A 9,181-nucleotide genomic window follows, 5' to 3' on the forward strand; every position below is an offset into this window, starting at 1 on the left:
TTCTGTGTATTGACTCAATATTTGGTATTAATTGCATGACCTTCATAGCACCTCTTCACATCACACAATCACCAGAATTAGAAACTGCTTTGAAAACTAAAAACAGGGCACAGTCCCATAATTAGAAGTTTCACGCTGTCACTAGATAAAAGCCAGGTGCATGGCACAGTGCTGCTGTGAAACTGGAAGCCTGAAGATTTGACAAGAAAACCAAATCATGTCTTAAGACAATTTTAGGAAATTGGCAATACTGTTGAAGCAAAATAACCAACACAGCAGGAAATGAAAGACCTCCCCCCACCAAAAAAGGCATTCTATAATCAAATAAATATCTGATATTTTCTTTCCCTTTTGAGAATAAATATAGTTAAGGTCACTTTTAGCCTTGGAATGAATATATGTTTGCCTCTGATGATCTTGCTAGTGACTACACAGTATCTGATGTCCTCTGCTAAGATTATAGTTTTGAGAAAGCCATAGTTACAAGAGGCATCTACAGCAAATATGTAGAACCTCTTTTTATGGCAACCACTATAGAATTCACTTGTCTGAAACAGTGAACAAGGGAAGATGGCCTCATGTTTCCTTTGCAGTAACAACATATGTTGAGGCTCAAGTGGCTTTCAAGCAGCATGGTGGGTGTGAAAATGTTTGCAGTTTAGATCACTCTGTTGCGTTGGTGAGTCTGTAATGGCATGGTCACACTGTGCTGAGGTACACTTTCTAGTTCCACCATTGTCCAAGTGGAGTGCCATTTCTTCTGATATGAAAGTGTTCAAATCGACATCATGGAGTCCATTTCTCCTTCGACTAGCATTCGATCCACTGCTTATATGTGTAGGAGAGCCTGGGGTACTCAAACGAACGCTTATCCTACCCATTGCACCGCTAAGACCATGCAGAGCTATGGCTTCCAGGAAGAGATGCCCATCAGTTTCTAGAGATAAGCTAGTTTCCGTTGAAGTAGCTCTGTTAGGGGACACTACAGTCAGTCTTGGGGCAGCTGTAGTGTTTCGAGGTGGAGGAACTTTTCCACACAGGAAGCTGATCAAATCTTCTCTACTTATAGTTCTTCTGCGTTTTTTAACCCAAGCCAACACATCCTTATTGTGTCCCGGGATAGCCAATCTGAATTCCAATATCAAAACTTCGCTGATGAGTATCCATCCACGCTTTCTTTGTAGAGATTGATGACAGCAGTGGCTGCATTTTGGAAGGGGACCCAGAGAGAAAGTCCTGGCTGCTGACACACTCGGCCTTGATAGAGCTGGGCCACGGCGGTGGCCGAGCTCTGGAAGAGGTGCCATAGCCTCTGCTGCTTGTGCTCCGGCTGCGGGGCGGCCGCTGCCTCCACCGCAGCTCTGGGAGGGGGGGGGGGGGCAGCTGCTCATCCTGTTCGGCTTTAGTCTTGCTTGTTTCAGAATTCTCTCTTTCTCTCTCGCCTATGACAGTCTGATTAGTGTGTGTATTGGAGTTGGTGTGTTCAGATTTATTCTATTTGGAGTACCATTGGGTCTTTCATTTGCATATTTATGTCTTTTGTAAGGATTGGGAAATTTCAGCCATTATGTACTCAGATATCCTTCTTGGCCCTTTGACCTTCTCTTCTCCTTCTGGAATACCTATAATGCACATACTTAGGTGCTTTGTGTTGTCAATCATTTCCCTGAGACCTAGCTCAAATTTTTCCAACTTTTTCTCCATTTGTTCTTTCGCATGTTTAAATTTGGTTGCTCTGTCCTTCAGTTTGCTGATCTTTTCTTCTTCCTCTTCAAATCTGCTGTTGTGTCTCTAGTATATTTTAAATTTCATCTACAGTACCTTTCATTTCCTTAAGATGTGCTATTATTCTATGTATCCTTTCAAATTCTTTTTCCTACTATTGTCTTCTTAATATCCTTTATCTCTTTAACCATCTCATTGAAATTATTATTTAGGAGATTTGTTTGACCATCTTTGATTAGTTGTTCCAAATTCTGTATCTCCTCTGACTTTCTAATTTGATTATTTGGCTTAGCCAAATATTCTTGTTTCTTTTTGTGCTTTGTAATTTTTTGCTGATTTCTGGGATCTGATTATCTTGATGCGATTATTTTGAAGGTTGGTTTCCCTTTTGTGCTCATTTGAAATTGTTACGTACTCCAGAAAAGCATGTTTTCTGTCTTAATCCAATCTTGTGGGGGCAGACCTATTGTTTAGGGTGGAAACTTTGACTGGATTGCTTCCATGGAAATGTGACACACTTCCCAGCTGACAGAAGTGTCTGGACACCATTGATCTTTTTTGAGTCAAGATATCTTTTGCTGGATGCCTTAGTTTGGACATTTTTATGGCCTTAGAACTATAAACTTGTAACTTAATAAATTCCCTTTTTAAAAGCAAACCCATTTCTGATATATTGCTTTCTGGCAGCTTCAACAAACCAATAACACCCCTCTTGTCTCAGATTTTGTTGTTGTTTGGGTTCATGTTGAAGTCTTTCTTTGGCACTTGGTTGGTCAATATGCCATAGCCAAACCAGGGCCACAGTCCCACACCGGGAGTACAGACTCATTCCAAAGCGCCCTAGAGAAAAAATCAGGAAAGCATCTTCTCAGACTGCACTTTCCCAGCCTTCCCAGCAGATGGCACTCTTTGGTGATCTATTCCCCACAGCCCTGCAAAGGTAAGAGGTTTTTTTAACACTTAAAATTGTAAAATATAACATATATACAAAGCAAAGAAAGAAAGGGGAAAAAAACCTAATAATTTTCAAAACACACTTCGGCAAGTAGTTACAGAACAGATCCCAAAGTTTGTTGTGGGCTGGTATTCCACCATCTCAGGTTTTTCCTTCTAGCTCCTCCTAAACACTGGAGGCTAGATAGAATATAGTGCTTCAGCAGTCGTACTTGTTTGCTAAATCCTATTATCTCTATTATATCTCCTCCTTCTCCCCCATCCCCCTCCCAATCCATAGGGATTCTTGGGCAATGCCCATTCTGACTTTTTCATGTTGAGATGGGGTATCGACACTAAAGAATAGGGGGATGTAATTAATTGATCATCTTGGGGAGCCTGGTCCCCCTGGGTTTCAGAATTTGTCTGGCCTAGGAACCCTCTGGGAATTCTAGGGTCCAGGAAAGCAAACAGTGCTTGAAACCTTTATAGAGTTTCAGTTTGAGCTCTAGGTGTTCTCAAGAGTCAGGAGGAGTGATGCCGGTTGGGGTTTGGCAAACGGCCATCAGCACTGTCTAATTGAAACTTACATAAAAATTGGCTCCAGAATAGCCTCTTGACTCCACTTGATCTGTCTTGGCCGCTGATGCTAGTAAGTTATTTTTTTTAGCCTTCTGATCCTTCTGTTTATATGGTGGGTGGGGATAATTGTCCTGTGGTGCTGCAGGTGCCTGTCCAGAAAGGACCAACGTTGTGAGCCACCGCTGTCCTATTTTTCTGGCCAACTGTTGGGTCAGGGCTGTTCTGCATCCCTCTGTTTTCCTGAGGGGTGGGGGCTTCCTGACTCTCTCAGACCAGTGCAATCCACTGGGTGAGAACCAGGTCTGCCGAGAGCTGTTGGCTTTGAGAGTGAGGAGGGATGGGTGCCAGGAATCTTGGTGGCGATGAGTCTCTCGCCACAGTCTCTGTGTTTGTGGAACTAATGGAGCTGTGGGCTTCTGAGCTCCAGCATGGAATGACTCTAGGCTGTGAGATCGAAAGGGTTAACTTCTCCTGCCAACAGCTGGACCAGGACTACAGTGTCTCACCAGCCAGGAAGAACCAGGCTGACCCACAATTGCTGGCTTTGGGGGTGGAAAGTGGGCATCAGGAACCCCAGTGGAGATGTTTCTTGTCAAGTCTCTCAGTGGGATTAATGGAGTCACAGTCTCCTAAGGTCCTGTTTGGAAAGGCTCTAGGCTGCAGGACTGAGAGAATTAACTTCACCAGCCATATAGTTGGTGCATCTTGCCAGCCTGTGAGAACCAAGCCAGCCTCAGGGGTGTAGGAGGGGCACCACGTGCCACATTTGAGTTGACTCACCACAATTTGTCAGTCGTAGTTTCTCCATTTTTTCATTTAGCTCTTCCTTATGTGTTACAATGGTCCTTCCCTGGTCTCCTGAGCCCTAGAACTGCTGCTTTGGACAGTCCCTGCCTTTTCTCTAGGTGCTTTTGGTGGAACAGTGAGTTCTGCTTATCCTCATCCTACCATCTTCCTGGAAGTCATTATTGAGTTTTGCATGTTGATCTTATACCCTATTGTCACTTTGCTGAATTCGTTTATTAGCTCTAGTAGCTTTGTTTTAGTTTTTTAGGACTTTCTCTATATAGGATCATGTCATCTGCAAATAGTGAAAGTATTACTTCATCCTTTCTAATACTGATGCCTTTTATTTCTTTTTCTTCCCTAACTGCTCTGGCTAGAACTTCCAATACAATGTTGAATGACAGTGGTGACATCCTTGTTTTGCTTCTAATCTTAGAGGGAAAGCTTTCAGGCTTTCATCATTGAGTTTGATTTTAGCTCTGGGTTTTTCATATATGCTTTTTATCATATTGAGAAAGTTTTCTTCTATTCCTGTTTTTCTGTTTTTATCAAGAAAAGATGCTAGATTTTGTCAAATGCCTTTTCTGCAACAATTGAGATGATCATGATTTTTTATTCCCTTCATTTTGTTAATATGGTGTATTACATTAATTGTTTTTCTTATGTTGAACAACCCTTGCATACCTGGTATAATTCGCACTTGATCATGGTGTATACCTCTTTTAATGTGCTGTTGGATTTGATTTGCTAGTATTTTACTGAGGATTTGTACTATATTCATAAGAGAAATTGGTTTGTAATTTTCATTTCTTGTGGTATCCTTATCTGGTTTTGTATCAGGGTGATGGTTGGTCTCATAGAATGAGTTATATAGTGTTCCTTCCTCTTTAACTTTCTGAAAGATTTTGAGCAGGATTGATAACAGTTCTTCTTGGAAGGTTTGGTAGAATGGACCTATGAGGCCTTTCTGCTCCTGGGATTTTTTGTTGTTGTTGTTGTTGGGAGTTTTTTATGATTGATTCAATCTCTTATGATTGGTCTATTGAGATCTTCTATTTCTTCTAGAGTCAGTGCTGGTTCTTCATGTGTTTCTAAGAATTTGTCCCTTTCGCCTAGGTGGTCTAATTCGTTGGTATACAATTGTTCATAGTATCCTCTGATGATTCTTTTTATTTCTTTGGGGTCAGTAGTAATGCTATCCCTCTCATTTCTGATTTTATTTACTTGCATATTCTCTCTTTTTTCTTTGTCAGTCTCTCTAAAAGTTTGGCCATTTAATTATCTTTTCAAAGAACCAAATTTTGGTTTTGTTAAAGCTCTTTCTTTTTTTTTTTTTCATTCTCTATTTCATTATTTCTGGTCTAATCTTTGATATTTCTTTCCTTTTGCTTGCTTTAGAATTGGCTTGCTATTCTTTTTCTGGTTCCACCATGTGTGCAGTTAGGTCTTTGATTTTAGAACTTCTTTTTTAATGGAAGCTTTTAGGCTTATAAACTTCCCTTTGCGCACTGCCTTCTCTGCATCTGATACATTTTTATATGCTATGTTCTCGTTTTCATTCATGTTGAGATACTTAAAAAAAATTTCCCTTGTAATTTTTTCTTTGGCCCACCGATTGTTTAAGAGTATGTTATCGTCCATATATTCATGGATTTTCCAGTTCTCTGCCTGTTATTGTTTTCCAGCTTCATTCCATCATAGGCAGAGAAGATGCTTCATATATTTTCAATCTTTTTAAATTTATTGCAACTTGTTTTGTGACCCAAAATGTAATCTATCCTGGAGAATGATCCATGTGCACTTGAAAGAATAAATACCCTGCTGTTTTGGTGCAACGTTGCATGTATATCCATTAGGCTTAACTCACTTATTATATTACCCAAGTTCTCTGTTTCTCTATTGCTCTTCTGTCTAGATGTTCTGTCTATTGATAAGAGTGGCATATTAAGAATTCTCCAACTATTATTGTAGAGATGTCTATTTCTTCCTTCAGTTTTACCAGTGTTTGCCTCATGTATTTTGGGGCACCATGGTTGGCTGCATAAATATTTTTTATTGTTATTTATTCTTGGTGGATTGACCCTTTGCTTAATATATAGTGTCCTTTGTCTCTTGTAATAGCTTTTGACTTAAAATCTACTTTGTCTGATATCAGTATGGCTACCCTAGCTCTCTTTTGGTTACTGTTTGCATGGATTATCTTTTTCCACCCTTTTGCTTTCAATTTATTTGTATATTTGGGTCTAAGGTGAGTCCATTGTAAACAACATACAGTTGGATCATGTTTTTGTTTTTGTTTTCCATTCTGCTAATCTGTGTCTTTCGATTGGGGAGTTTAATTCACTAACCTTCAGTGTTTTTCCTGTGAATGCAGTACTTACTTTAGCCATTTTGTCCTTTGGTTTTTATAGATCATATCTTTTTTTTTTTTGCATGGGCAGGCACCAGGAATCGAACCTGGGTCTCCAGCATGGCAGGTGAGAACTCTGCCTGCTGAACCACCGTGGCCCGCCCTGTATGGCATATCTTTCTTGCTTCTCTTTTCCTTTATTGCCATCTCCTTTACTGTATAGTTGATCTTATGTGATGTGTTTGACAGATCCTTCTCTCATTTCTGTTTCTGTATATATATTTTTTCTTTTAAAATCAAACATTTATGAACAAAGAAGCACACATTAATGACATAAAAATAGTTTTTGGGCAGTAGAGTGGGTCGCATTATCATTAGCAGTGGCACAGAGACACGCCCAACATTATAAAGGTTGAGGTGCATTTTTCCTTAATTGAAAACAATGTCCCTTGTGACTTATAGCAAAAACCAGCCCTCTTCACCCTTCCTGGCTGCCACATCACATGTGAATACTTCTGTGCATGTTACGCTGTATATTATATGTGTATATGATAGTTCCTTTTCCAGAAACTCTATTTCTTACCTGATAGTCTGATAGGTGCCTTGTTTTCTGAGGGTTTTTTTTTTTTTTTGTATGCTGTATGACGGGGTCACATTATTCTCCATGTGAGTATCCCATTATTGCAACAACATTTCTTGAATTTTTGTTTTGTTTTGCTTATTGGTTTTTTGGGGAATTGAAAACCAAAGGACAAAATGGCTAATGTAAGTACTGCATTTACAGGAATAACACTGAAGGTTAATGGACTAAACTCCCCAATCAAAAGATATAGATTGACAGAATGGAAAACAAAAACAAAAACATGATCCATCTGTATGTTGTTTACAAGAGACTCACTCATTGAATTCCTTCATGGCAGGTGAGAATTCTATCACTGAACTATCCTTGCACCCCTCTGAGTTGTTTTTAATGGAGGGAAGAAACAAGCCTCATCAGCGAGATGGAATGGAGCCCCCTTTGTCATCCTCTGCCAGGCCTGTTTCTGTATATTTTAAAAATAATTTCTTTGTGGTTACCCTGGGGTTTGTATTATATAACCTATGGCTTTAAGCTACTAATTTGAAAAGATACCAACTTAGCTTCAATAGCATACAGTCTCTATTACCATGTCTGTTCATTTTCCCTTTTTTTTTTGTTTTTGTCTCATATTTACCTCTTTATATTTTGCATGTCCATTTTCAGGAAATAGGCCTTTTTCTTGTTTAATTGTTTTCCCACTACTATAGGAATTAAAGAGTAGAGAAATATTAAGGTTTTGCATTTACCTTTTTTGTTACCTCCATTGAAAATGTTATCTTCATGCTACTCCAAGACACTGTCTCTTGTCTTTTCCTTTCAACCTGCAGTATTTCCTTTTGCAATTCTTATAGGGTAGGTCTTTTGTTGATGAACTCTCTGTTTATCTGTGAATATTTTTAAACACTCTCTCATTTTTGAAGGAAAGGTTTTCTGGATAAGGAATTATTGGCTGGAAGGTTTTCTTTTTCATATCTCATACCACTACATATATCATACCACTACCTTCTTGCCTCCGTAGTTTCTGATGACAAATTGGCACTTAGTTATTGTGGGTTCCTTGTATCTAATGAATCACTTTTCTCTTGCTACTTTCAGAGTTCTCTGTCTTGGTGTTCTAGTTTGCTAGCTGCTCGAATGAAACATGCCAGAAACGGAATGACTTTTAAAAAGGGGAATTTAGTAAGCTGCTAGTTTGCAGTTCTAAGGCCGAGAAAATGTCTCAATCAAAGCAATTCTATAAGAATGTCCAAATTGGGCATCCAGAAAAAGGTACCTTTGTTCAAGAAGGCCAATGAAGTTCAGGGTCTCGCTCACAACTAGAAAGGCATATGGCAAACATAGTGACATCTTCTACCTCCTCTCCAAGTACTCTTGCTTCATGAAGTTCCCTCAGGGACATTCTCCTTCATCTCCAAAAGTCACTAGCTCATGGACTCTGTAGTTCTTGTGTTTCTGTTGCTCTCATCATTCTCCAGTTTTCTCCAAAATGCTTCCTCTTTTAAAGGATTCCAGTAAAGTAATCAAGATCCATATGGGATGGGTGGAGTCACATTTCCCTCTATTCAAAAGTTCATATCCACAATTGGGTGAGTCACATCTCCATGAAGATAGCCTAACCAAGTTTCCAACCTACAGTACTGAATAGGGGTTAGAAGAAAGGGTTACTCCCACAAGATTGATTAGGATTAAAACATGACTTTTCTAGGGTATATAAATCCTTTCAAATCAGCACACTTGGCATTTGACACTCTGATTAATATGCGTCTTGGCATATATCTATTAGAGTTTATTCTGTTTGGAGTATGTTGCACTTCTTGGACATATGTATTTATGTCTTTCCTAGATTTGGGGAAATTTCAGCTACTATTTTGTCAAACGTTTTTTCTGCACCTTTTTCCTTCTCTTCTCTGAGACACCCAGGATATGTATGTTTGTAAGCTTCATGCTGTCACTCACTCCCTGAGACACTGCTCAATTTTTTTCAATTAATTTCTCTATTCTTCTGACTGTATGATTTTGATTGTCCTGTCTTCTAGTTCACTGATTCTTCTGCCTGTTAAAATCTGCTGTTGTATGCCTTTAGTATATTTTAAATTTCCATTATTGTGCCTTTCATCCCCATAATTTCTGTTATGTTTCTTTTTAAACTTTCAAATTCTTCTTTATGCTCATACATTGTCTTCTTAATATCTGCTAGCTCTATATTCACCATTAGTTTATTTCTA

General features: G+C 39.1%; 1 pseudogene; it reads right to left on the reverse strand.

Annotated features, from left to right (window-relative positions):
• Positions 1-623: 623 nt before the first annotated feature.
• LOC143645111 (HUWE1-associated protein modifying stress responses 1 pseudogene) lies at positions 624-3,468 on the reverse strand (annotated as a pseudogene).
• Positions 3,469-9,181: the final 5,713 nt, after the last annotated feature.

Source organism: Tamandua tetradactyla, chromosome 8 (assembly GCF_023851605.1).
Source record: "Tamandua tetradactyla isolate mTamTet1 chromosome 8, mTamTet1.pri, whole genome shotgun sequence".
Classification (NCBI taxonomy): domain Eukaryota; kingdom Metazoa; phylum Chordata; class Mammalia; order Pilosa; family Myrmecophagidae; genus Tamandua; species Tamandua tetradactyla.